Raw genomic sequence first — 27,617 nt, 5'->3', positions numbered from 1 at the left:
AGGCATCTGAGATTAGAACCTGTGTTGGGTGGACTCAAGATTATGTGATCAATATCACTACCCCAGATCAACCAGTTTTCTCCTGGAAATCACTTAGATTCGAGGCTGGGATGGCTCAGAGTTGTTGTTGTTGTTCTTCTTCTTCTTCTTCTTTTTCTCCTCCTCCTCCTCCTCCTCTTCCCCCTCCTCCTCTCCCTCTTCCTCCTTCTTCTTCTTCTTCTTCTTCTTCTTCTTCTTCTTCTTGAGACAGAGTTTCGCTCTTGTTGTCCAAGCTGGAGTGCAATGGCCCAATCTCATCTCACTGCAACTCCTGCCTTCTGGGTTCAAGTGATTCTCCTGCCTTAGCCTCCTGAGTAGCTGGGATTACAGGCACGTGCCACCACACCTGGCTATTTTTTTTCTTTTTGTATTTTTAGTAGAAACAGCATTTCACCATGTTGGCCAGGCTGTTCTTGAACTCCTGACCTCAAGTGATTGGCGATTGAACTTTTAGTCGGGTGTGGGACTATAAGGTTTCTGAAAAACTAGTAGGGTCTTAACACATGAGATATTGATGGCCTAGGATCAACCGGGGTGAACGAGGATAGTGTTGGGGCTGACCCGAAGCGGGGGAAGGGTGGGATGAGGAATGGGCCACTCAGGGTTCAGTTAAACTCCGCTTACAGGAACAGTATTCAGGGAAGAGTGAGTAGACCTGGGCTGTGAAAGGCTGGGCATCCATAAAGGCTGGTGGGTAGCAGAGCACCTGAGAGCTATAGATTCAGATGAGCCCAGGTAGGGGTCCAAGCTCTGCTGTGTAACCTTAGAATGGTCATCATACTTCTCCAAGACTTGGTTTCGCTCTCTGGAAAGTCAGCACACTGGGAGACACTGGTTTCCAGGTCTGCTGTGCACACAGGAGGGGATGAGGCAGCTGGAGCAGGCGTCTGTGACACAGTAAGGGTGAGATCAGTGGGGACGGTCTTGGCTTCTTGCAGTAACCAGAAACCTCAGATCTCTGTGGGTTGACGTGTCAAAAGCTTATTTCTCACTCAGGCAAATCCAGGCCAGTCCCTCTGTCTCTCAGGTAATCATCCCCCATGACTTGGCTCAGAATTCCTCAGGCTGCTCTGACCCTAAGCACCCTCCATGTAAATCTAGGATTGCGGTGGCCAGGCAGCAGAGCACTGGGGGAATCACACCAGCGAGCGAGGGCTCTGGCCCCGAGTGGCTTGTCCCGCAGCTGCTCAGGACCATCACAGAGCTAGACACATGGTCCCACCAGCTGCAAGGCGGTGGGAGGCATGATGGCCCCTCGAGCCCAAAGGGACGAGAGAATTGAGCGTAGGGCGGCATGGAGAGCTCTAGCCCACGCCTCAGCTCCTGCTAGTCAGGGTTGCTTCAGGTTTTGTTGTGACTGTTGTAAAACCAATAAAAATGCTTGAAACTATAATAATGTGAGTTTTGTTAAGCCATGTCTGAATGTTCCTGCATCACGCTGGTCCTTTGAAAGTCGCTCCAGTTGGCCGTGCTTCTGAGGCATAAAGAAAGGAGTGAGTGTGGGAGGTGGGTCGTGGAGTTAGAGGGACACAGAAAGAGAGGTCAGGTTTAGAGGAGTGGCCAGAGGCTCTGAGGCCAAACCGACCTCCGCTAGAGAACCAGTGCGTGGGGCCTTTATCAGTTGAGAGACTCCGAGTAAGTTACTCCAGGCCTCTGAGTGTTGTCTGCATTTAACATTTTGCTGGGGTTGCAACCTGATTTCAAGACTTTAAAAATCTTGATGAGAAGTGAAAGCTGTTATTTATAATGTGCAAATGGCTTTCAACCTCAAGAGACAGACCCAGCCAAACCACATTGAGGCTGATTATAACTTGGTTTCGAGAAAATTAGCAGGACTGGCCTTACATGATAATTTAACCAAGGAGTTACTTGACGTGTTCTACTTGACAATGTAAAAAAAAAAATTAAATTGTTTAAATTGGTGTAGCTCAGCCAGAGCTGAGCACTTCTTGCATTTTTTTTCTTGGAAGTTGTGTAGGCGAAAAATACATCTGGGCCTAATCGAAACTTAGGTGAACTGGGGTGTGCGGTAAAGTTGGTCCTCCAGGAGTTAGGCACAATTTTATCCTAATAAGCACTTGTAAGATCTGTGCACATAAGGCCATGAGGCCGCCTTCTTGAATTTTGAAATTGGCCCAGGTGAGTTCACACATAGAGGTGGAAAGAGTGATAGGGGGTGCAGGTCCCCAAGATGTCACTGTGAGGGGGGGAATGAGAGTCCGGAGATGTGGCCTTAGGTGGCAGATTTCAGCACCGAGGACAGAGCCCAGTGGTGCATGGGAGGCGGAGACCTCCAAGAGTGTGAGATTTTCCTGGAGCTAAAGGAGAAAGAGTTTGGAAGGCGTGGTGTAAATTAAAAGGATATGCTCCACTCTGGGCGTCTTCCTGTGCCTCAGTTTCCCCTGTTACCCCCACAGTCATTCCTTTGCCTACCCCCGGGGGCCGCATCAAGTATTCAACAAAAATAGGTCTCTGTTAGACATCAAGAGTCTGTCGTCAACCTAGTCTCCCAGATGGGAAGCTGGCAGCGTTTCCGAGAAGACAGCTCTATTTGAGGCATCTCAATGGTTATGAGAGTGAGGCCAGAAGATGTCACACAGCATGGGATATACCTGGTGTGAGGAGGGAGCTGTGCCTTTGTTCTGTCCCCACCGAACAGTGCTCTTGGACATCTGTGCTGATGTGGACACGCTGTTCCACGCTCACCTGCCCCTCAGAGGTCCTCTGATTGTCAGAACTCCACTGACTCGAGAGAAACAGTTGGAATAAGGGCACAAGGAAATCTATTGTAAATTAATAACGACAAATTCAAACAGATGGAGAAATGAGAAGCTAATCAAAGTGCAGATCAAAGAAGTGGAAAATGAAGATTAAGGATCTGAAGCTCTTGCAGGCATCTCGGCGGTTTCTGCTGTTTGCAGCTTTTCAATTGCCCTTTGCACCATTTCCGTGATGTCTTTTCAGTGAGTCACGTTCCTTCCAATACCACCACTCTCCGAATCTCCTCACAGCTGGGGGAGGTGAAGCTGATTAACTCCCAACTTCCAACCATCACATCAGGGAAGATGAGTCCCAAGTAAAACTGGGCAATTTTGGAATTCAGCAGTGACATCAAAGAACAGAGGGTGTCTGAACACAACTGAGAGGAAGGGAAATGTTTGAGTGTGTTTTCAAAATTGGTGTTTGGCATTTGGGTAAAATGAATCTTTCAATCTGTAACTTAAAGTCCTGACAACAGAGACAAGTCATCATGACTCTCGATCCTTCCAGCAGGTTCACACTGGTGACTCTATCTGGGTTTTCACAAGGTGTCACCGGATTTACATTTTCCAATTTCAGTGTACATGAAAAAATAATCAATGTGATGTTCTCTGCCATATGATGTCCCTGGTAGGCTGCATAAGAATCTAAATTCAATCCTGCCTTTCCCCATATGCCCCACCACAGGCAGATACAGGCATGCTCATTTTTGCATTGGAATGTGAGTCTACGAACATAGGATCCTGCTTTCAGAGTAAGAGCAAATGGTCCTTGAGCAGTGAGTCTCAAACAGGGGCTACTGTGACACCAGGGGATATATGGAAATGTCTGGAAATATTACAGGTTGTCACAACTAGAGGGGGCAGTTGCTACTGGCATCTAGTGGGTGGAGGTCAGGGAAGTTACTAAATGTCCTATAGTGCACAGGGCAACTTCCCACAACAAAGAATTATCCAGACCTCAGATATCAATAGTGCCAAGATAGAGAAATCTTGTCCTAGGATAATCGTCCACAGACAGTAAAAGATAATTCATTAGTTGATGGTAGTGATGGTAGATGATGGTGATGATCATGTCAGTGATGATAGTGATGGTGAAGGTGATGATGATGATGGTGATAGTGATAATTATAGTGGTAGTGATGATAACAATGGTGATGGTGGTGATGATGGGGATAATGATAATGGTGATCTTGATGGTAGCGATGATAATAGTGATGATAATAATGAAGGTGATGATGATAATGGTGATGATAGTGATAATGATGGTGATGATTATGATGGTGATGGTGATAATGGTGATGTGATTATGGTGATTGTGTTGATGATGGTGGTTCACTAGTCTGAATGCTGGAAAGGTGAACCTGCCTCTTGAGACTACTGGCTTGATAGCTTGCAGGACATCCCAGCAGAGCCCAGGGAGAGAGTTCTTGGGAAAGCCTGGGATGACCCCATGGAGCTGGTGGTGCATATGGGCTGAAGAGTGACACAGACTAGTGATAGTTAATAGTTATGGTGATAGTGATGGTGATAATCATAGTGATGGTGATAGTGGTGATGGTGATGATGATAGTGATGATGGTGATAGTGATGGTAATAGTGATAGTGATGATGATGATGGTAACAATGGTGATGGTGGTGACGATGGTGATGGGGATAATAATGGTGATGGTAATGATAATGAGTGATGATGGCGATGATGATGGTGGTGATGGCGATGATGGTGGTGATGGTGATGATGATGGTGGTGATTATCATGGTTATGGCGATAGTGATGGTGATGATAGTGATGATAGTGATGATGGTGATGATGATAGTGGTGATGGTGATAGTGATAGTGATGGTATTGATGATAGTGATAATGATGATGGTGATAACAATAGTGATGGTGTTAATGATGGAGATGATGATGATGGCGGTGATAATGAGAGTGATGATGGTGACAATCATGGTGATGATGACGGCGATGGTGATGATGGTGGTGATGATTATGGTGATGGTGGTAGTGATGGTGATGATCATGGTAATAAACATGTAGACTGAAGGTAAAATGTTCTCATCCATGATTTGAATGCCCCAAAGTTGGCTCCCTCTTATGGGGCATCTTTGTGGGCTTCTAGACACCTGCTCTGCCCACTGCATGTGTCAAGCCTGCCCCTTCTCTGAAGCAAGTACAATGCAGGCCACACATTCTCTGACAGAGCTTATGTGCCCCTCAAACTCTGCTCATGTGGTCTGCACCTTAGGGTCTCGCTACACACTGTACTCTTGGCTGAGGGTCTTTCTGGGACTCTAACCTGACTATGGTGCATGAGGCCCCTTCGTCTTTGCCCCACAGACTCTGGAGGGGAGTCCTCTCTGCTGTATGGGAGGCCCTCCTCCTTCTCAAGGGTCATGGGGTAGGCTTCTGCAGCCAGTCTTGAACTTTCAGTGGCTCTGGGCCAGAGTCTTCAGCCGGTGTGCACCACCAGCTCCAGGGGGTCATACCAGGCTTTCCCAAGAACTCTTTCCCTGGGCTCTGCTGGGATGTCCTGCAAGCTATCAAGCCAGTAGTCTCAAGAGGCAGGTTCACCTTCTTTCCAGCATTCAGACTAGGACCAGTGGCCTCTTTCCTCCCTCCCCATGTGTAGAGATAAGGAGAAATGCCACACAACTCTCTACTCCATGAACATACTCTTTTCTTTCAATGACTCACCCGCCTTCTCCTTCAGACCTGGGCTCTCGGTTGAGAGTTTCAAAATTCAGGTTTACAGGGATGATCCTGGCCACCTGTAAAGCAGGGTCTTCAGCTGTTGGACCTCAGCTCAGACTCAGTAAGAACATCATGGAAAGGTTCTACTTAACATTCATTGTGGGCGTCACTCTCAGGTTCAAGACAAATGGGTTGCACATCTCTATCTAATCTTGAGTACCCACCTGTTTTTTTGGTTTGTTTGTTTCAGGCACTGAGCTGACCATGTTCCCAAACATTCTTGCTCATGTACACAGTGCACAGTAACTGTGCATAGTTTTGGATCTATTCTCAATAAATCTAAACTTCATCTAATGGAAATTAGACATCATTACTTAGACATCATTACTCCCACTATGCAAGTAGAGAAACTGAGGCTCCAAGCTATGACTTTCTCAAGTGTATGTTCACTCTTTGAAACATGTGCCTGAAAGTGCAGTTGATGCCTGTGCTAGTTAATGTGTCAGTGTGAGTGGGTCGTGGGATGCCCAGATTAAACATTGTTTCCGGGTGTGTCTGTGAGTTTGTTTCAGGATGAGGTCCGTATTTGAGTCAGTGGATTCAGAAGAGACAGCTGCCCTTCCCAATGTGGGCAAGCATCATCTAAGCCACTGAAGCTCTGAATAAAGCAGAGGCAGATGAAGGAGAAATTCATCCACTTTCCTCTGCTTCACTAAGCTGGGACATCTCATCTCATCTTCTCCAGTCCTTGGACTGGGATTTACACCATTGATCCTCCTGGTTCTCAGGCCTTTGGACTCAGACTAAATTATAGCACTGGCTTTCCTGGGTCTCCAACTTGGAGACCACATATTGTGAGACTTCTCAGGCTCCATGAGAAGGAGCCAATTCCTGATAATTATCTATCTATCTATCTATCTATCTATCTATCTATCTATCTATCTATCTATCCATCCATCCATCCATCCATCCATCCATCCATCCATCCATCCTATCATCTGTCTATCTAATCTATCAACCTAATCTATCTATCTATCTATCTATCTATCTATCTATCTATCTATCTATCTATCCATCCATCCTATCATCTGTCTATCTAATCTATCAACCTAATCTATCTATCTGTCTATCATCTATCCTGTCTAATCTATCCTATCTAATCTGTCTATCCATCTATCTAATCTATCCTATTATCTATCTAATCTATCTTTTATCTATCTATCCATCCATCCTATCATCTATCTAATCTATCAACCTAATCTATCTATCTATCTATCTATCTATCTATCTATCTATCTATCCATCCATCCATCCATCCTATCATCTGTCTATCTAATCTATCAACCTAATCTATCTATCATCTATCCTGTCTAATCTATCCTATCTAATCTGTCTATCCATCTATCTAATCTATTATCTATCTAATCTGTCTAATCTATCATTTATCTATCTATCCATTCATCCATCTAATCTGTCGTCTAATCTATCAATCTGATCTATTTGTCTATGTATCTATCTAATCTATCATCTGTCTATTTAATCTATCAATCTAATCTATTTACCTATGTGTCTGTCTATCATCTATAACATCTGTCTAATCTATCCTATCTAATCTATCCATCTATCTAATCTATTATCTATCTAATCTATCTATTATCTATCTATCTCATCTATCTACTATATATCTAATATATGTATCACCTATTTAATCTATCTATCTGATCTATTATCTAATCTACCATATCTATCAAATCTATCATCTGTGTATGTATGTATGTATCTATCTTTATCTACCTATCAAATCTATCAACTATCTATCTAATCTATCTACTATGTATCTGTTATCTATCTATCTATTCTATCATCTATCCAGTCTATGCTATCTAATTATCTATCAATCATCTAAGCTATCTTTCTATCTATCTAAGCTATCTATCATGTATCTATTCTATCATGTATCTAATGTATCATCTATATGTCTAATTTATGCTATCTAATCTATCATCTATCTATCTTATCTATTCTCTCTCTCTCTCTTTCTGCCTATCTAACCCATCTATCCCCTACTGGTTCTGTTTCTCTGGAGAACCCTGGCTAATTACAGTGTCACTCTGGGTATGTGTGGAATTGTCTGCTCATAATTTCAGCCTCCACTTTGTTGCCTTTTACTGTTTCCTTCTGCAAATGCACTTCACAGTCTCTTCAGCGTGGCTAAGAGCAGACGTATCTGCCATGTCTGGTAGTGAAAACTGTACAGTCCCTTCGTTCAGTGCTAAGCCTAACTTTTTGTTATATACATTTATATAAACTCATGAATGACAGTTGGGTGACAGTGATGCTGCCTCCCATGAGACCACATCAAGAGAGTGCTGAGCGCAGGCTGGGGATGCTGGGGGAGGAGACGCCTCCTGGAAGCCACAGTAGGGGTCCCAGTGCTTTGACTCGGTTTGACTAGGAAAGAGACTTAAGCAATTTTCTCAGTATCCCCAATTCTTTCATTTCCTGGAATTCATCTAAATATGAGACACGTTCCTTTCTTACTCTAGGTGTCCGTAAGACATACTTAAAAACAGTCAGTACGAGTATTTCAGTATAGAGAATCCATCTATATCTATCTATCTATCTATCTATCTATCTATCTATCTATCTATCTATTTTTTTGAGACAGAGTCTCACTCTGTTGCCCAGGCTGGAGTGTAGTGGTGCAGTCTCGGCTCACAGCAACCTCTACCTCCCGGGTTCAAGCGATTCTTGTGCTTCAACCTACCTAGTAGCTGGGATTACAGGTGTGCGCCACCACACCCGGCCAATTTTTGTATTTTTTTCTAGAGATGAGGTTTCACTATGTTAGCCAGGCGGGTCTTGAACTCCTGGCCTCAAGTAATCCACCTGCCTTGGTCTCCCAAAGTGCTGGGATTATAGGTGTGAGCCACCACGCCCAGTCAGAGAATCTTTAGATATTTATAGGAGAAGATGCAGGCTGTTTTGGGAGAATTAATCACGTGTAATCCAAGGCTTTGGATGGCAATTGGTGAGAGAGTTTTCAACGTAGTTATTTTTAAAAACCAAGGCAAACCAAAGGGCATTCCTAGATAATGTGAGGCACTAACAAATCTAGCTGTGGACACTCATTCTTGCTCATTTGTTCACACCTCCGTTCCAGTCTGATTGGCCACCAAGGACTTCCCTGGCTGCCCTGTCTAAAATAGGACCCTCCTCGTCCCTGCCAGGAGCCATTCTCTTGCTTTGTGTTCTTCCCAGCACGACTCAAGTGGTGCTTCCCAGTAGCATGTAAGTTCCATGAGGAGCAGAAGCTATTTTACTCACAACCGTCTCCCCAGGGGCTGGAAGGGCACTGGCACAAAGTGGGGACTCTAGGAATATTATATTCTGGCAATGAATAAAAAGAGTACGTGATGAGTGGGCCGTCGTATTTCACATCACAGGTGCTCCCGAAGTTCAGAGAAAGGAGAGAGTAATGTTTCCTGGGAAGCCAGCCGACAGTCCCCTCCTAAAGCAGATGTGTGCTGAGTCGGAAGGTTGGGCCAGCTTCAGGTGAGGAGGAGCAGGGAAAAGGATCAAGGGTGTTCTGAGAGGGCAGCAAGGACTTCAGCCACAGTGTGAATGAAGGTCAGAAGAACCTTATGAGGCACTGGCCAGTTCCTGCCAAATGACTTGTGATGGGAAATCCACCGGAATGTTTGCGTCTCTTCAGTGTGAATAATAACTGTAGGATGTGCACGTTCACAGGGCATAGACATGCCCTGTTGGGTTCGAGGAGAGGCAATCAGTGTTGCACAGGTAATTCTAAACCTATTAATACCTATTAATTATGTTATTCAGTCTTATTAATACCTATTAATTATGTTATTCAGTCTTCTAAATGCTTACATATCATCTTCTCACTCATGCTTTTTTTTGTTTTGTTTTGTTTTTGGTTTTTTTTTTTTGTTTGAGACAGAGTCTCCCTCTGTTGTTGCCTCAGTCTGGAGTGCAATGGTGTGATCTGGGCTCACTGCAACCTCCACCTCCTTGGTTTAAGCCATTCTCCTGCCTCAGCCCCCCAAGTAACTGGGATTACAGGCACGCACCACCACGCCCGGCTAGTTTTTGTATTTTTAGCACAGATGTGGTTTCACCATGTTGGCAAGGCTGATCTTAAACTCCTGACCTCAGGTGATCCACCCACCTTGGCCTCCCAAAGTGCTGGGATTACAGGTGTGAGCCACCGCACTCCGCTTCTTCTCACTCATTCTATTACAGTCATGCACCACATGACAGCCTTTTGATGCAAGAGGGACTACATATATGATGGTGATCCCAGAAGATTATAATACTGTATTTTCCCTGTACCTTTTCTATGTTTAGATATACAAATACTTACCACTGTGTTACAGTTGCCTACAGTATCCCGTGCAGCACCTGTACATGCTGTACAGGTTTGTAGCTTAGGCACAATAGGATCTGCCACACAGCCAGGGCGTACAGGAGGCTGTGCCATCTGGGTTTGCGTAAGTATTCTCTATGACGTGCGAACAATGATGAAATCATCTAATAAAAGTGAACAATGACAAAATCGTCTAATGACACTTTTCTCCCAACCTCTTCCTATTGTTATGCAATATATGATTGTGTTTCCTGACAGAACTGTGCTAAGAAAACCCTCCTGTGATGATTGTGAATCTGCCAAATTTTCCCTGTAATCCTTTCAATTCTCAAAAATATTTTTGAAATTATGTTATTATTTGTGTTATTTAATGTTCACATTCCTGTGTCTCCTTGATAAATTTTCCATTGGCCCTTTTAAAAAAAAATTGGAACTATTCTTTTCGTTGCCTTAATGTTGTTTTCGCAAAAATATGCCTTAAATGGGCCGGGTGCGGTGGCTCAAGCCTGTAATCCCAGCACTTTGGGAGGCCGAGACAGGCGGATCATTGAGGTCAGGAGATGGAGACCATCCTGGCTAACACAGTGAAACCCCGTCTTTACTAAAAAAAATATATATATAAAAAAATCACCGGGCGAGGTGGCAGGCGCCTATAGTCCCAGCTACTCGGGAGGCTGAGGCAGGAGAATGGCGTAAACCTGGGAGGCGGAGCTTGCAGTGAGCTGAGATCCGGCCACTGCACTCCAGCCTGGGCAACAGAGCGAGACTCCGTCTCAAAAAAAAAAAAAAAAAAATACCTTAAATGGCATGTTTCTTTTCTTTTCCTTTTTTTTTTTTTTTTTTTTTTTTTTTTGAGGTGGAATTTCATTCTCGTTGCCCAGGCTGGAGTGCAGTGGTGTGATCTTGGCTCACTGCAACCTCTGCCTCCCAGGTTCAGCAATTCTCCTGCCTCAGCCTCCCAAGTTGCTGGGATTATAGACATGGGCCACCGTGCCCAGCTAATTTTGTATTTTTTGTAGAGATGGCGTTTCTCCATGTTGGTCAGGCTAGTCTTGAACTCCTGGCTTCAAGTGATCCTCCCACCTCGGCCTCCCAAAGTGCTGGGATTACAGGCATGAGCCACTGTGCTCAGCATGTAATGGCATGCTTTTTAAAAACCCCACATAGCTTGAATTATTTTTAACCTAATTTGTTTGAGAGTCTCTATGCTTTAAAAAGTATATTTAACACACTTACATTTATTGGATTTTTCATACAGCTGGACTAATTTCTGTCATCTTGTTTTGTGCTTTGTACATATCAATCCCTGTCTTTGTTTCTTTTCTCCCCCTCTTTTCTTGACATTATTGTGATTGACTCAATTTTCTTCAGAGGCCATATTTAATAGTGATTAAGGGCACAGACTCTGGCCTAGTTTTGAATTTTAGCTCAGTCACTTATCTGCTGAGTGTCCTTGGACAAGTTACTCCACCGCTGAGTGGCTCAGATTCTCTATCTGAGAAATGTTGATGTTAAAGAAAAATAAAAATGGAGGCCACACTTTAGACATACCTCATAACCAGCCACCCATAACCTCACAGCCGAAACAAATCATCCTGATTTCCTCAAAATTCTAGCTCTAGTCATAAATGAAACACAAAATGTAAGCTTCACATTCTTACTGTTGTGATTCAGTGAAATTAAACCTTTGACAAAACAGCTCTACTTGTGCTAAAAAAAAGTTAAAGTGGGCCAGACGCAGTGGCTTATGCCTGTAATTCCAGCACTTTGGGAGGTTGAGGTGGATGGATCACCTGAGGTGAGGAGTTTGAGACCAGCCTGTCCAACATGGTGAAACCCCGTCTCTACTAACAATACAAAAATTAGCCAGGTGTGGTGACACAGGCCTGTAATCCCAGCTACTCAGGAGGCTGAGGCAGGAGAATCACTTGAACCAGGGAGGCGGAGGTTACAGTGAGCTGAGATCGTACCACTGCACTCCAGCCTGGGCAACAGAGTGAGACTCCTTCTCAAAAAAAAAAAAAAAAAAAAAAAGTTGAAGTGTGCTAGTTATTCATGAAGAAGTTGGAATACTTCCTTTTTATGCTTTATTAACTGTGCTGTGACTACCATAAGCCACACTTTTTACACTTGGTTTGAAGTTTCTCGGATTATGAGCTGTGCCTCCTCTAATTTTGACAATAAACTTTAAAATTTTTCCTAAGTTGATATGACTTCAATTTTGACAGATATAATAATAACTTCTTACCATAGCATTTAGGTGAAGAGTAACTAATTTAATGTCTGTTAAGTGTCATATAAAACTGCAGAGAAGAAGGATATAATTGCTAACTCTTATTATTTTCAGTCTATTTCCCTCTGTCAGTTTGGTGCATTCTACGTGTGTACATTTGTGTATAAACACACAAGACATATTTATTACCCTTACATTTTAAGCATTTCCTTTAAAATAAATCCAAAAGCATTCAGTATATCTATCCTCCTCCTGGATGAGACAGGGAAATTAGCGTGATTTAACTTCTGTCCACACTCACCCATCCCCACAGCACCCACGATACTGTCATCAATTATTTTATCGGATGTTATTTTTTGTTCTTATTTATTGCCCATGCCTTTTGATATTTATGATGAGGCTTCACCATTTGTTTGCTGAACCTTGATTTGTGGCACGAGTGTGTCTCTGTGTTACCAGCAGTGCAGAATTCGGGGCTCGCCCTGGCGCTTCCTCCGGTGTGAAGGCTGCGTTCCCTCTGCGTCCTGTTGCGGGTGAGAACCTGCAGTCGGTTCCAGGATGCTGCTCTGTAGATGGCCTGCGTTTGACCTGTGGGAAGTGTAGAATTCCTCTGTGTGTGATGTGTCTGGTTGCCCTAGATGGCCCAGGAGAGGGTTTTCCTCCCGCATTTGTGGAAGGTTCCTACCCACAACGTCTCAGAACGGGTCCCCCTCTATTATCTCTGTCCTCCTCTAGCCATCCTCGTGGATGTGGGTCAGAGGCCAGGGGGAGGGTCCGTGTGTTCCTCCAACCTTGGAGTGATTCCCACTTCCTGTCTCTGGCTTTGGCTCTCAGAGTGTGCCAGCCTCTGCAAGCACGTGCATATCTGGCTGAAGCTGGGAAGAGAGGCGAGGCTGCCACTTCTCTAGAAGTCAGAACCCGAGTGGGCTCTCCTGTGCTTTGCTTCACCATTCAGAATGACAGATTCCCCCTGCCTGTGTGGATGGGGGGCTTCCCATGGCCCAGAGTCTCCAGGTCAGGCCAGTTCCCACCCCAGGCCTGCAGCCTGCTGGGGTGCTCTCCCGCCGCCTGGAGATCACCGTGCCAGGGTATGTGCCCATCCTCTGTATCCTAGGTGCTCCTGCGGGTGAAGCAAGACTGCACACAGCCCCGGGCACCCCTGCCCAGTCCTTCCACACGGCCCCGGGCACCCATGTCCATCACTTCCACACGGCCCTGGGCACCCCTGTCCAGCACTTCCACACGGCCCCGGGCACCCCTGTCCAGCACTTCCACACGGCCCTGGGCACCCCTGCTCACTACTACATGACCCCGGGCACCCTGCCCACTACTACACAGCCCCGGGCACCCTGTCCAGTCCTCCCGCACGGCCCTGGGCACCCGTGTCCAGTCCTCCCGCACGGCCCCGGGCACCCCTGCCCTGTCCTTCCACACGGCCCCAGGCATCCCTGTCTAGTTCTTCCACACGGCCCCGGGCACCCCTGCCCATTACTACATGGCCCTGGGCACCCCTGCCCACTTCCACAGGGCCCCGGGCACCCCTGCCCATTACTACACAGCCCCAGGCACCCCTGCCCAGTCCTTCCACAAGGCCCTGGCCACCCCTGCCCACTTCCACATGGCCCCAGGCACTCCTGTCCACTTCTACATGGCCCTGGGCACCCCTGCCCAGCACTTCCACTGCACCTGTGGCTCTGCCCTTGCTGCTGGCCTGCCTGCCTCTCCCATGGCACCGCCCCAGGGCAGCGCTGGGTTCCTCGGCTCGGCCTCCCTGCACCTGGCCTGGGTCTGGGTCCAGGACAGCTGCTACCTCCATTCCTGTGGAAACCAAGCGCACAGGTCAAGGTGTGTCTGGCTTCCACATCTCAGGTCAGAGTGCCTGCCCTCTGCCCTCTGCTGCATGTGCAGTGGAAGCCGGAGTGGGAGCATGGCCCCCAACCCACAGGGCTGACTGAGCTGCAGTGAGAAGGCTCAGGCCTCCACTGAGTCCAGCCCTGCCCAGGGAGCTCAGCACATACTCACAGGCTGTTCAGCCAAACTCAAACAATGACCGTGGAAGCCATTGGTTCCCCCGGCCCTGCTCTCCACTAGCTCTCGCTAGCTCTCCACACACTCGCGTAGACTTTCTTGTGATCCCTTTATTGAGGAGCAGAACCAGGAACAGTGCTCAGACAACTGAAAGAAAAGGAACCTACTGAGGCTGGGTGCGGTGGCTCACGCCTATAATCCTAGCACTTTGGGAGGCCGAGGCGGGTGGATCATCTGACGTCAGGCGTTCGAGACCAGCCTGGCCAACATGGTGAAACCCCGTCTCTATTAAAAATACAAAAATTAGCTGGGTGTGGTGGTGGGTGCCTGTAATCCCAGCTATTCAGGAGCCTGAGGCAGGAGAATTGTTTGAACCCGGGAGACAGAGGTTGCAGTGAGCCGAGATCGTGCCATTGGCCATAGGAGGCCACCTTCCTTGCCGGGCCACCTTCCTTCCCGGGCCACCTTCCTTCCTTCCTGGGCGATAGAGTGAGACTCAGTCTCAAAAAAACAAGCCCACAAACGCGGGAGCCCACAAACGCGGGCTTCCCAGGGCAGCAGCCCAGGCCTGGGAACAGGGGCAGCCATCCTGTACTAAATCTAAAACCCTGATCTCAAGTGACAAGCCCCTTCCTCCTGCCCTGCGGGAAGAAAGGACCGTGATGTAATAAGGAAGTAAGGTGTGGCTCTTGAGGGAAAAATTATCAATGAAGTTCTCAAACCATCTCTGCAAAAGAAAAAAAAAAAAGATAAATAAGTCTGATGGATGGGTCTTTTACTTTAATTTTTTTAAGAAAATAATTTTGTGGTAGGTTCATTACTTTACTTGACACTCCTTCTTCAGCTGGAAAACCAGCTCCAAGCTAAGATAAACTTCAACTAAACAGCAGAATGGAATCCAATTTAGATGTTCCGCGAATTCAGTAAACCTAATTAACTTGGTTCTGCTTTTTGAATCCATTTGCCGGGGTGCAGTGTTTCTGTTTGGTAAGCAGATAAGGGGATAAATGGGTCACTGTATTTATGACTCACTATTCCCTTTAATATCCACACTGGAGAAAGTACATTCTGATTACAATTAAAATGCTTTTATACCATTTTAGCAGTAATTGAGCGAACCTGGCAATTTGTACTTTGATTCTCTAGGTTAAGTAATTGACGATCACCAGCCATCATTGGATAATAACATATTCAATCACTCGGCCTCTGCCGGTGGACTTAAAAACAGCTCGGGACTGCACTGGCACGTTACACCAGGAGACGGGCTCTAAGGAAAAGTGGGCATTTAGTTACTGACAGTGGCTTCTGGAGGTCACCGCTGTTTGCACAAACCTTCCTGGGTTTAAGAGTTTGATGTTATATCCGAGGGCTGTGGGTGAGCGTGGGTGACGGTGCAGGCCCAGGAACCCACGTGGAGGTCTCAGCCTCCCCGACGAGCCCTGGACAGCAACCAAATAAACACGAGTCGGAGGATCCACGGGCAAGTTCGCAACCAGCCTGTGGACCCTGCTGGAGTCCGGAAGCGACAGGTACACAGGTGCCACCATGTGCCACCAGGTGCACAGTGGGCCACCTTCCTTCCCGGGCAGCCGGCCGTGCAGAGGAGGAACCCCGCACAGGAGTCAGGTTAGGAATTTTGCCGGCGCCTTGGAACAGAGCCTGGAGGGGCCCTTGGGTACAGCTGGGGATCCGTAGGCTTTGAGTAAAGGCTTGAAAGGATTATGATGTCCGCCATGGGAATTTCCAGGGAAAGGTGACAGCTCCTTGAAGGCCCTGAGGCTGTGGTGGTCAAGAAACAGCAAAGACGGAGGAAGAGCAGCTGGGGAGGTAGGAGGAGGGCAGGGTGTGCCCACCTGGGGGCCTGAGCAAGGCATTTTAGAGACGGGTCTGGGCACGGGAGGGCCAAGGACCTGGGGCTGACCTCAGCCTAGGGGAGAACTGTCTGGGTGTACTTTGGAGGCCTCCTGGGGTCCAGGCCAGGTGAGCCCGTGATGTGAACCCCAGTGCTACACCTTCACGGCGCTTGCAGAATGTACCTCGAGGGGGCGTGGCCCTCACAGTGCGCCGGGCCCAGTGCCTGACTTGGCTGCTCCACGGCGGGAAGGAGGGGACGGAAGCTGGAAGGCTCCTCGGGTCTGGGCAGCATCCCCAAACCACAGCTCACCCCCCTGCAAGGACCTGCACAGCCTGCGGGAGTGAAGGCCAAAGCACCAAGGGCTTCACGTGCAGGAGGGATGGGAGAGTAGGTGGCCTGGGAAGGCTTTAGGTGCAGGAGGGATGGGAGGGCGTCAGGGGAGGGAGGGATGGGAGAGTAGAAGGCCCGGGAGGCCACGAGAGCCACATCAGGCCCCAGCACTTCCAAAGGGCAGCCGGGACCCCTTCCAAAGGGGTGCCAGGGCTGCTACAAAGAAGGGGCTCCTGGCTTACTTTGGACACAAACCCCTATCTGAGCTGCCTGGTCTCAGAGGCCCCAGGGAGGAGGGACTGGAGAAGAGCGTTCCCATGTGGGACGGAGTGGCCGGTGGCCTGAGTGGCTTTCCTTGGTGGGATCCCTTTCTTGGATCTCCCAGAGCCACGGGAAACAGACCTGGACCACATTCCTGGCATCCAGCTGGGGCCAGAGGGACAGCCAGTCCTGGGCATCAGAGAGGATGGTGAGGTTAGGCCTGGGAAGAGGCAGCTGCAAGGAGGACCCCTGGCTCGTGGGAGGGCCTGGTTACAGCCTGGAGGAGCTGGGCCTGGAACACAACCCCTGACTCGATGGAGGAAGCAAAACCAAACATCCCTGCAGGCACCTCTGGCCTGTGCTGGACAGGACGGTCCTGACCTCCTTTCCCTATTTCCTGGGGCACAAAGGAATGGGCAGGGAGGTGTTAGGGTGCTCCTGTCCCACCCAGGCCCTGCCCTCAGGACACTGGCCCTGGGCCTTGTCCACGAGCTCCCGCGCGCTGCCTTCTTCTACCTGCTGGCCTGGGAGCTGGGCTGATCCTGCCTGCAGCAAACACTGCGTCCATCTTTCAAACCTGCAGTGACAGATTTGCACAAGGTCTCCATGGCTGGGCTTGCCGGGCTCCTCCTTGAGGTTTTACTTGCACTATGGGCATGGGGCTCGCCGTTCACGTGGGTCCAGGTGGTCTGTGGGTTGGGACCCAGGCCATGGATGTCTGGGAGAGGGGGAGAGGGGGAGAGGGGGAGATGGGGATAGGACTCTTGGTTTGGGATCCAAAGACCCAGCACTTGGGGCTGAGCCAGGCTGGGCTGCTCCAGCCACATCCAGCACCAGGGTAGGGCTGCCTGCCTTGAGGTCCCTGCAGCCCTGAGGTCCCTGCAGCCCCCACACTCAGCCTTTCCAGCAGGGCCTGTGGCTCTGGCTCCTCCCCACCTTCCAGGGCCTCCTCCAGGTCCCCAGTGAAGAAGCTGCTGTGTGCAGGGCCCAGGCGTCTGGCTGTTCATTTCCATGCTAATGAGGCCTTGGTGGTGTCGTTATCACAGATTCTTCAGGGATCTGGGGATGGGAATTGGGAGAAGACCATGCTGGTCTCTTCAGGGAAGTACCAGAAGAAGAGCAAGATATAGGGCGGACCTGGACGGGGTCCAGGATGTAGCTGTGGGAAGATAAGGAAGGGTAGGGGCCCTGGGGGAGTCGGGAGTGGGGCAAGGCTGGGAGAAGGTCAGGGCCCCAGCAGAAGCTCCCACTGACAGGCGACTGGGGTCTGCCTGCTCTCCTGCCCGGCCAGGCCACCTGCGGTGCCCACCCAGCCCAATCCCCTTTCCTTTCCACAACCTCACAGCAGCCTCAGGAGGCAAGACCCTGTTAGGCAGTTACGAGGTGGGTTCCCCGCCATCTTCAAAGCAGATCCTGCTGGAGTCCAGTCAGATCCCTGAATAGCGGGAGATGAGGATGAAGAAGAGAAACTGTGAGTGAAGACCCACATCCCAGACAGTAGCCGGAGGCCCACTCACCCCAAGGCACATGTGCAGTTCAGCGTCCAGGCTACCCACAGTGCGTAACAAGCAGCCCCAGCACTGGGTCTTCAGTCCACAAGCGCTGCTGTTTCTCAAGGTCTTTGGCTTGGCTGGGGACCCTACTGGCCTGGGCTGGATGGCGGAGGCTGGCCCCCCTGGCATGCCTGAAGAGAGGTGGGGTGAGGTCTCATCTCTCCGTGGCCTGCCCAGCAGTGGCTCTGGCACCATCACAGGCTGGTCTCCTGGCTCCCGGTGAACCAAGACAGCCCAAGCCCTCAGGTGCAGACTTTCAAGTTTCTGCCTGAGCCACACTGTCCAATGTCCCAGCAGATTCCAGGGGAGGAGAAACAGATTCTGCAACTCAGTGGGAGTTAGTTCCACTGCAAGGGGCTCTCATGGGTGGGAGGGCTCTGCCCTTGATCCTGACAGCCCACCCCGCCGAAGGGCAGGTGCAGAGAGGGGAGGCGGCCGGAGGAGGAAGCCCCGACCTCGTCCCATCAGGCAGATCCGGGAGCAACTCCTCCCTGGCCGCCCGGCTCCAGGAGACCGCTCCTTGCCTCAGTTTCCCCAAATGTAAACTGGGATAGGAAGGCCCCTCCATGGCTCACTGTAAGACCTGTGGGTGATTGGTGTGGAACACAGCATCTGCTTGGCCGCAGGAACTACTCAGTAAATATTTGCTGTTACCAGTACTGGCCTACAAAGCTCATACTGTCCATCATCAAGAAGGAGTTTGGCAAATTGTATTAAATATTTGCTCTCAATGTTTTTTGTAAAATGGATAAACACTCTCTTTAAAAATTCAACTTAAAAAGAAACATATAAATCAAAAGGCGGAAGGTAGAAGCAGCACCCCGGTTTTTCATAGGCTGGAAGCTCTTTCTGATGATGGGACGAACTTCAGTCTGGGTCTGATCAGGTGGGCCTGGCCCTATGGGATTGGCCAACATAAACACGTGGCCGAGATGCAAGCTCTGTCTCAAAGGTCGTCCACAAACCTCCTAGAAATTGTCCCTCCCTGGGGTGCTTCATGGATCTGTGCTGTTGAGTGGCCGACTGTGACACGTGAAGGATGAGTTCCAGGCCTGGATTCGGGAATCAGCCAGGGACCCGCGGGGGGCCAGACGGCTGTTCATGGATCTGTGTGAACGGGCTGACGGGTTCCAGCAGGGCCCAGGGATCTGGTTCTGAGGGTGGATGGTGATCCGGAGTTGGCCTCTCCCTGAGTTTCTGGACTTAGTGCCCAGAATTGAGTCCTGCACGCAGAATCCACAGAGAAGATGAGACGCCGGTTGAACGGCTGGTGCCCTAGAGTTCCTGAAGGCCTCTCCTGGCATCCTCTGTGTCCCAGGGCAGCCCCTCCCCTGCACCCCACCACCCTCCCGCTGGCCCTGAGCATCCCCAGTCCCTACTATCTCTTGCATGTGTCTCCTTGTCCTACAGCCGCCCTCCTCCCTGTTAGGGCCCCTCCCCGGTGCCTGCACAGTTCAGGGCCCCACCTGGCCGTCAAAGCCTCTGATGCCTGGGTCCCAGCTTCCTGCTCTTTTCCTTCTGAGTCGGGTCCTTCCCAGCAGCCTCAGGTGGCAGCTGCCTGGCTGGAGCCCCATACCAGGGTGGGCGCTCAGCTCCACCCACACACCCCGGGGTTCAGAGCCAGCCCCACCCTGCCCTGCACACCCAGGTCCAGGTCTCCTGATGCCCCGCCCCCTCCTCCTGTGGCCCAGAGCCGTGAGCCAGCAGGCTGGTGATGTGACGCGGAACGCTGGTGTTCCGCCCGTAGAAAGAATGTTGTTTGCTGTGAGAGAAGAGTTCTAACTGTGAGGACGGCTTATGGAGACATTGATGAAGAATTGCCAATGCCCCTTTCTGGGCTCCCGTGATCAGGGCCAGAAGTCCGTCCCTAATGCCAGGGCACTGTCCCTTTAAGGAGGAGGGTTCCAGAACCAGCCTTCTCCTCCCAGCAGGGGAACTTACAGCCCCTTGGTCCTCAAGGCCTGAGGGGAGAGCAAGAGGTTTCCTTATCCCTGCAGGGTCCCTGAGTCCAGTCACCGAGGACCCTCCCCGGGCTGGGCTCCTCCCTGTGGGGTCAGATGAGACGGGTCAGGGTGTTACTCAGCAGCTTCAAGACTGGCCAGACTCATGACCGACAAACACCGAACGCCCTTCACGTGCAAGTGTCACGTTTTCGGAACCCAGCGACTTGGAACTTGGCACTGTCACCCCTGGTCAGGCTGACGCCTTCTTGCCAGGGTCCCCTTTGCAGGGAGCAGCTCCCAGCCTCATCTGAGCCTGTTTCTGTGCCCATGGCCTGGTCATGGAAGCATCTGAGTAAAAAAATCATGAAAAAGACGACTAAGCAGCTCCAAGAAAGAAAGGTGGTAAGAATTATGAAAGATGATACTTTAATCATTTTCATGTATAAAAAGTCTTGTAGAACTGATAAATTAGAATACAATTTTTAGATGATATAATAAATTACACAGATCTACATCTATCAAAAAATCACAAATATGACATCCTAAGAGGGGGCAATGCCAGAAACTTCGTATTCTCTAAAAGATGGATTAAGTGCATGAATTTCCAGGAAAATATAAGTTACCAAAATGAGCTCAGAGTGATTGCTCAGAGCAATAATTATAAAAGTAAATGAGACTCTCACCAAAAATATTAGTTCTAGATCATCTCCAGGTCCATACAGCTTCACAGATCAGGGTTTCACATTTTCATCCTGCTTAGATTTTTAAGTTTTCTCATTTTTATAGACAAGAGAAACACGCATAACCCACACTCCGTTTTCCGAAAGTTGTGTAGCTTACAGAAGAGCCCGTGAACAGATGGTAACGACATAAAGCAGATCCCACGGAGGGAGAAGCCTGTGACACAGACACAGAGACGCGAGGCCACAAGCACCACCGTCTGCAGGGTCCGGTACGGAGCAAAACGTCAACTCTGGCGCCCGGGACGGGGGAGGGACCACAACGGCTTTCAGTTAATTTTGTTTTGCTTGCACGGATTTCTGTGTGTCTCATTTTCCTTTATTTGGTGTATAGTGTGCTTGAAATTAGTAAGCAGTGCTTTTATTTCTCAGAAAGAGACCCCCTGGTAGCCGTGGCCATGGTGGTGGGGTCACCTTTGGAAGAGGTGGGAGTGGAACTGCAGGCGGCTCCCCTGTGATGGGGGAAGCGGAGAGAGGGCAGAGAGTCCAGGAGATCAGCCGGCCAGAGCCGGGCGAAGACGGAGGGAAGCAGGTCTGGGGAGGGAAGGGAGTGTGCAGGGCCTCCACCTGGCAGGAGTGCAGGTGCCAGGCTGGTGCCGGGTCTTGGGGAAGCCCTTCTTCTCTGCAGGCCACGCCCCTTCACAGGGGATGCTGGTGCCGGTCAGGGGCTGGGCCTGTGGAGCCGCAGGGGTCATTTCAGGTGAATCCAAGTCAGGGCCTCTTGTTCCAGGTGAGTGTGACCCAAGACCCCATTTCAGCACAGAGGTGGTGACATGAGGCGGTTCTAAGGCTGAGCTACCTGGAGTGGGGCCGTGGCAGTGGGGGTTGAGGCCTGGGGTCTGCTGGACCCTGGATGAGGCTGAGGATGCCCCAGAGTCAGGTGCAGGTGGCCCAGCCCTCCGGCTTGGCAGCAGGTGGGCAGTCACGCCCAGGCAGTGGGTGAGCTAATGAGGACCTTGGAGGGCTCCATGCACCTGGGGAAGCAAAGAGATCAGGCCCAGGGTTCCTTAAGGAAGCAATGGCTGCTGCCAGTCGCCAGCAGAGCCAGAGGGCGTCTGTACCCACAGTGTGGATATCACAGTGGGAGGGCGTCTGTACCCACAGCGTGGAAATCACAGTGGGAGGGCGTCTGTACCCACACGGCACGGATATCACCGTGGGAGGGCGTCTGTACCCACAGTGTGGATATCACAGTGGGAGGGTGTCCGTATCCACAGTGTGGATATCACAGTGGGAGGGCTTCTGTACCCACAGCGCGGATATCACAGGGGGAGGGCGTCCGTACCCACAGCGCGGATATCACAGGGGGAGGGCGTCCGTACCCACAGCGCGGATATCACAGTGGGAGGGCGTCCGTACCCACAGCGCGGATATCACAGTGGGAGGGCGTCCGTACCCACAGCGCGGATATCACAGTGGGAGGGCGTCCGTACCCACAGCGCGGATATCACAGTGGGAGGGCGTCCGTACCCACAGCGTGGATATCACAGTGGGAGGGCGTCCGTACCCACAGCGCGGATATCACAGTGGGAGGGCGTCCGTACCCACAGCGCGGATATCACAGTGGGAGGGCATCTGTACCCATGGGGCAGATATCACACTTGCTCCCCACCAGTCCCCCCAGTGAGGCCCACAGGTGTCCATAGATTCTGCTGCTTTTCCTGACAGCCAGGCTGGGGGCCCCTCCCGGTTCTCTGTCTCCCGGCATGGGGTGTGTACCTAAGCAGCCCCAACTTCCATCTGGCTTTCTGGAGCCTGGCCTGAGGCAGAGGTGCCACCTGCAGACCAGGGTGCTGCTTTGGCCGGGCCTGGGTGTTTGTGGAACCTGCCTGTTCATGACCCTGGCCAGGGTGCTCAGGACGACGACGACAAACCAGCGTGTCCTTGGCACACCTGAACGGTCACCACCCATGGCGCGACAACTGCCAGGAGATTTTCTTGGAGAATCGTTGTCTGAGCCTGCAGAGGGCACGTGGTTTAGAAGCTGTCGTTTGAAGGTGGATAAACTTGTACCCATTTTAACCTCCAAGGAGCACTAATGTCTTTTCTGGAAAGCAGACGGTCATGTGGCCCCATGTGGGGACTTCGTGTCCAGCATAATCTTTATCTGAAATCGTCCTTGTCATGCCTAAAATAAAGTGTATCACTCATTCAAATGAATATTCAATAAATATAAAAGTTCGCTAACTTTCTGAGTCTGAGATAAGCCCCCTAAGCCCCTTAAGCCTCAATCTCATATTCTTGCAGTGTCTAAATATTGCTTAAATTTGGGGCTGGATCCCACTGCTGTCATATTTTACGAGTTACAGAAACTGTGACTTTGTTTCATTGTTTAATGAAGTTGTAAATGTCAAAGCCGATTTAGTGCCTACGGCGAAGGTTCTTTCTGCTTTACTGGGCATCTGATTAAGAATTTATATTTCATTTAATTTTCTGTGTGCAGACTAGAAATAAAGCCTTTCTCTCTGATTTCTTTTATGAACAAAACTATAAAACTTATTTTTCCAGTAAGTTCTTTGATGTTTGGGGGAAATGTCTGAGGAACACGGGGGCCGCTGTGTTGGGGGTTTGGAGCGTGGTGCCCTGAGCAGATGGTGTATCTCTCATCGGTCACCGTGACCTCGGCTCATGACAAAGACCCCAGCACCTCAGGGACAGGACATAGTGGACACTGGGCTCAGCTCAGGACTGTGGGTCAGTGATTCTGGCAGAAGTTGGCTGGCAGTTCCCTGCCCTAAGCTGGGCCGCGTCACTTGTCTGGGTCGGCTGAGAGTCGACTGACTTGGGTTGGCCTGGGCTGGGCGGACGAGGTGACCCGGTTCAGCAGGCCGGCCCAGGTGTGCTCACTAGGGGAGGCGGAGGAATCATATGGGAATGGTGATGTCCCCTGCCGGTGCCTGCAGGTCAGGAAGGCACAGGAACCGCCAGTGAGCTGTAAGGACTCAGTAGGACTCTCACATTCGAAAGAAACACAGACACAGCACACAGCAACTTGGCAAAGCATCAGAAAAGAGGAGAGGAAAAAAGATGGTACCAAAAAAGTAGAGCTCAAAACAAATAAGAGAAAAGAAAATCAAGAATATGGACGAGGTCTTAATGAGAACAGAATAAATTCCCCTTTCAGTGAAAGAATCACTGATTCATTTAGAAGCAAAAGTCAGCTCATGGCTTATAGGAAACACCTGAAATTAAGTAGCAGAGAAAGGTGAAATATAAATTAGTGGCAATTTTAACTTCATTCAAGCAAGAATATAAACTTAAAAGCAGTCAAGGGGAAGGTAGATGATTACATAATGAAAAATTGTCCAATTGATAAGAAATTTAGTTACATTGACAAAAACTGCTAAGTAACAAACAGTATACTCACTAAATGTATGGAGCAAAAACTACCAGAAAATCCAGAATAGTGTGAACAAAAATAGGAAGCAAAATGGGGTGTCTGTGTACATCTCTCGGAACCCCAAGCAGAAAATACATAAAAAAGAATACAGAGGACACAAACAATAAACAATACAACATAATGTATGTTCTTCAACCAGAAAAAAAAATCACGTTTTGTCCTATCACTTGACTATTCAAAAAAATAGATTGCCTTTAGCCACGAAGTCACCCTTAACAAATTTAAAAAGGAAGACTCTCACAAATTGTAAACTCTATTTATAATCCAGTAATTTGAGATGCAAAAATGGTTAGAAACCAAAAAATTCTAACATCATGCAAGATATCAACAAATGTAGAGAGAAAATAAAGAATTTTTTTTTTTTTTTTTTAAATAGAGTTTTGCTCTTGTTGCCCAGGCTGGAGTGCAATGGCGCGATCTCGGCTCCCTGCAACCTCCACCTCCCGGGTTCAAGTGATTCTCCTACTTCAGCCTCCCAAGTAGCTGGGATTACAGGCATGCACCACCACGCCCAGCTGATTTTGTATTTTTAGTAGAGATGGGGTTTCTCCATATTGGTCAGTATTGTCTCTAACTCCCAAGCTCAGATGATCCACCTGCTTCAGCCTCCCAAATTTGTGCTAAATATTATTAAATTTGTGCTGGGATTCCACATGTAATAATGTTTAGAAGGTATTCTTAATAAAACCTGTGGTAAACAGAGTTCCATGGTATTCGGGGGGGATGGGGTCTGATTCCCTCCCCTTGGGTGTTGGTGGAACCTGTGAGCTGTCTAGGTGGGTCCTAATCAGGCAATCCCTTTAAAAGCAGCATTTTCTTAGGCTGGATGTTGGCCGATCCAAGGCCGATGCTACCACTGGCTATGAAGAGCAGCCACGTTGCATCCTGCCTAGGGCCAGGTGGCAGGACCTGGGGCGGCCTTCAGCTGCTGAGTGTGGCCCTTCACCAAGAGCTAGCTAGGAGATGGGACCTCAGTTGTACAGCAACAAGGAAATGAATTCTGCCAGATATCCCAGGAAGCGCCGCCAGTCCAGACCCCCAGTGAGGACGCTGCCAGCGAACAGTTTCAGCCCAATGGGACCCTGAGCGGAGGACCCAACTGTCTCAGTCAGCTCCGGAGTCTAATAAAATACCACAACCTGGATGTTTAAATGACAGACGACATTTATTTCTCAGTTTTGGAGGCTGGAAGTCTGAGATTGAGGCGCCCTCAGGGTTGACCTTTGGTGAGGGCCCGATACCTAGTTTGCAGTTGGCCACCCTCTTGCTATGTCCTCACATGGCAGAGAGAGACAGAGAGGGACTGTGCCTCTTCATGTAGGGACAGCAGTCCTGTTGGATCAGGGCCCCACCCTAATGTCCACATTGAACCTTAGTGACCTCCTTAAAGGACCTATGACCAAATGCAGCCACACTGGGGGTCAGAACTTCAGCCAATGAATTGTCAGGGGACACAGTTCAGCCCACCGTGCCAGGTAAGCTAGACCTTGCAATTCTGCACCCATGAACCTTTAATATAATAACATTTATGCTGTTTTAAGCCACTGCTTTTATGGTAACTTGTCATGAAGCAATAAAAACCTAACACAAAAATCCAAAGCAAATGTATGCTTAGACAGGAAATTAGGAAATGATAAAGATGATTGAAAACACTAAGGCCCTGCTTTAAAACTGGGGCCACTAAACACCATTATTCAGCAGCGCTTTGGAGGCTCCAGCTAACATAAGAAAGAAAATGCTCAATAGTTAGTATAAATATTGGGGAATCAGAAAAAAAGGCATCCTTTTAGCCAATGGTCTGATTGTGCAGCTAAGAAACCAAAGAGATTCTTTTACATGAAAAAGCAAAACGGAAAACAAAAAACAAAAAAAACCAAACAACAACAAGAACAAAACCCCCTACTATAATTAATTTTAAAAATTTGGAAAAGTTGCTGGGCATAAGATGAATTTTCAAAACCAATAGATTTCCTTAGTATTGGAAATTTAATAGATGTAATTAATAGATTTAATAGATTAAATTTAATTAACAAATTTCCTTATATTTAATTTTAAATTAAATATAAAATTAAAATCAGAAAATTAAAATCAGAAAAATGTTTGTTTACCATAGGCATGGGTTTGCTGTTAAAAATAACTGGGAGTCGATGGGATGCTTTCTTAGCTTGGTTGCTACAAGGGAATACATGGCTGGGCTGCTCAAACAGCAAACATTTATTTCTCACAGTTCTTGGAGCTGGAAGTCCAAGGTCAGGACGCCAACATGGCAGGTTTCTCGGTGATGCCAGGTTTCTCCTGAGGGCAGGTTTCTCCATGAGGGCAGATTTGTCTGTGAAGGCAGGTTTCTCGGTGAGGGCAGGTTTCTCGGTGATGGAAGTTTTCTCAGTGAGGGCTGTTTTTAGTTATGGATTCACATGGCCTTTCCTTGGTGGTGCACAGCGAGACCTCCTGGCTTTTCTACCCTTTGACAAAGGCACTAATTCCGTCATGGGACCCACCTTCCTGATCTCCTCTGACCCTAATCACCTCCCCAAGGCCTCATCTCCAAATGCCTTCACGGTAGGGATCAGGGCTTCGACATGCGAATTCTGGGGGCACAAAACATGTAGTTCATTGGAGCAGGGATCCCATGTTCTTGGAGGGAAGGGCTTCATAGAAAAAAACAAAGTCAATTCTCCCAAAACTAATATAAAAGTTCAGTGAGACTCAGGATGAAAGTCCCCGTGGACTGATTGTGAGGAGTGGATAGGATGATCTTCCAGTCCATGCGGCGGAGTCTCAGCATGCCAAGAAATCATAAAAGGAATCAGCGGTTTTCTTAGTCCATTTGTGGCGCTACAAAGAAATACCCAAGGTTGCGCAATGTCTAAAGAAAAGCGGTTTATTTGGCTGCCAGTTCTGCGGGCTGTACAGGAAGCACTGTCCTGGCATCTGCTCCTGGGGAGGCCTCAGGGAGCTTCCTCTCTTGGGGGAAGCAGAGCTGTGTGCAGAGATGAGCAGTGAGAGGAGGCGAGAGAGAGAGGAGGAAGACCCTAGCTCTGTGTGACAAGCAGCCCCTGCAGGAACCTGCAGTGAGACCTCCCCAGCATGAGGCGGGCACCAGCCACTCCTGAGAAACCCGCCCAACGACCGAAGCCCCTCCCACCAGGCCCCACCTCCAACGCTGGGGATCGTGTTTCAACCTGGGGCCTGGGGGACAAACATCCGAACTCTAGCAGTGGTTCCAGGAGGACTCTTCAATGATCAGGCGTTACGTTATAGAGATGTGGGAATGAAAACGATTTGATAACCTCCAGGGAATGAACAACGTGGTCTGTGGGAGCTGGAGTGGGTCCCAGCACCCGTGGGGCTTGATAGGAAAGGAAGGCGGCCCGACTGCGGTGAACATTTGCAGAGG

At 49.1% G+C, this 27,617-nt stretch overlaps 1 long non-coding RNA gene across 3 annotated transcripts in view; it reads left to right on the top strand.

Moving 5' to 3' along the window:
* The window catches only part of LOC139358762 (uncharacterized), a 152,137-nt gene that overhangs the window by 60,026 nt on the left and 64,494 nt on the right, over positions 1–27,617 (top strand). The window contains exons 3-4 of one of the 3 annotated variants that reach the window (XR_011614248.1): positions 8,654–8,781; positions 8,937–9,331. The exons of 1 other annotated variant lie outside the window; for it this stretch is intronic. This is a non-coding gene — a long non-coding RNA (uncharacterized lncRNA). Of the gene's footprint in view, positions 1–8,653; positions 9,332–27,617 lie in introns of those variants that run through there. One more of the 3 variants, XR_011614247.1, reaches the window with a different exon arrangement.

The sequence above is a fragment of the Macaca nemestrina genome, chromosome 15 (assembly GCF_043159975.1).
Source record: "Macaca nemestrina isolate mMacNem1 chromosome 15, mMacNem.hap1, whole genome shotgun sequence".
NCBI lineage: Eukaryota > Metazoa > Chordata > Mammalia > Primates > Cercopithecidae > Macaca > Macaca nemestrina.
Note: the sequence above shows the minus strand (reverse complement) of the source record. Positions and strands in the feature narration are given on the sequence as shown.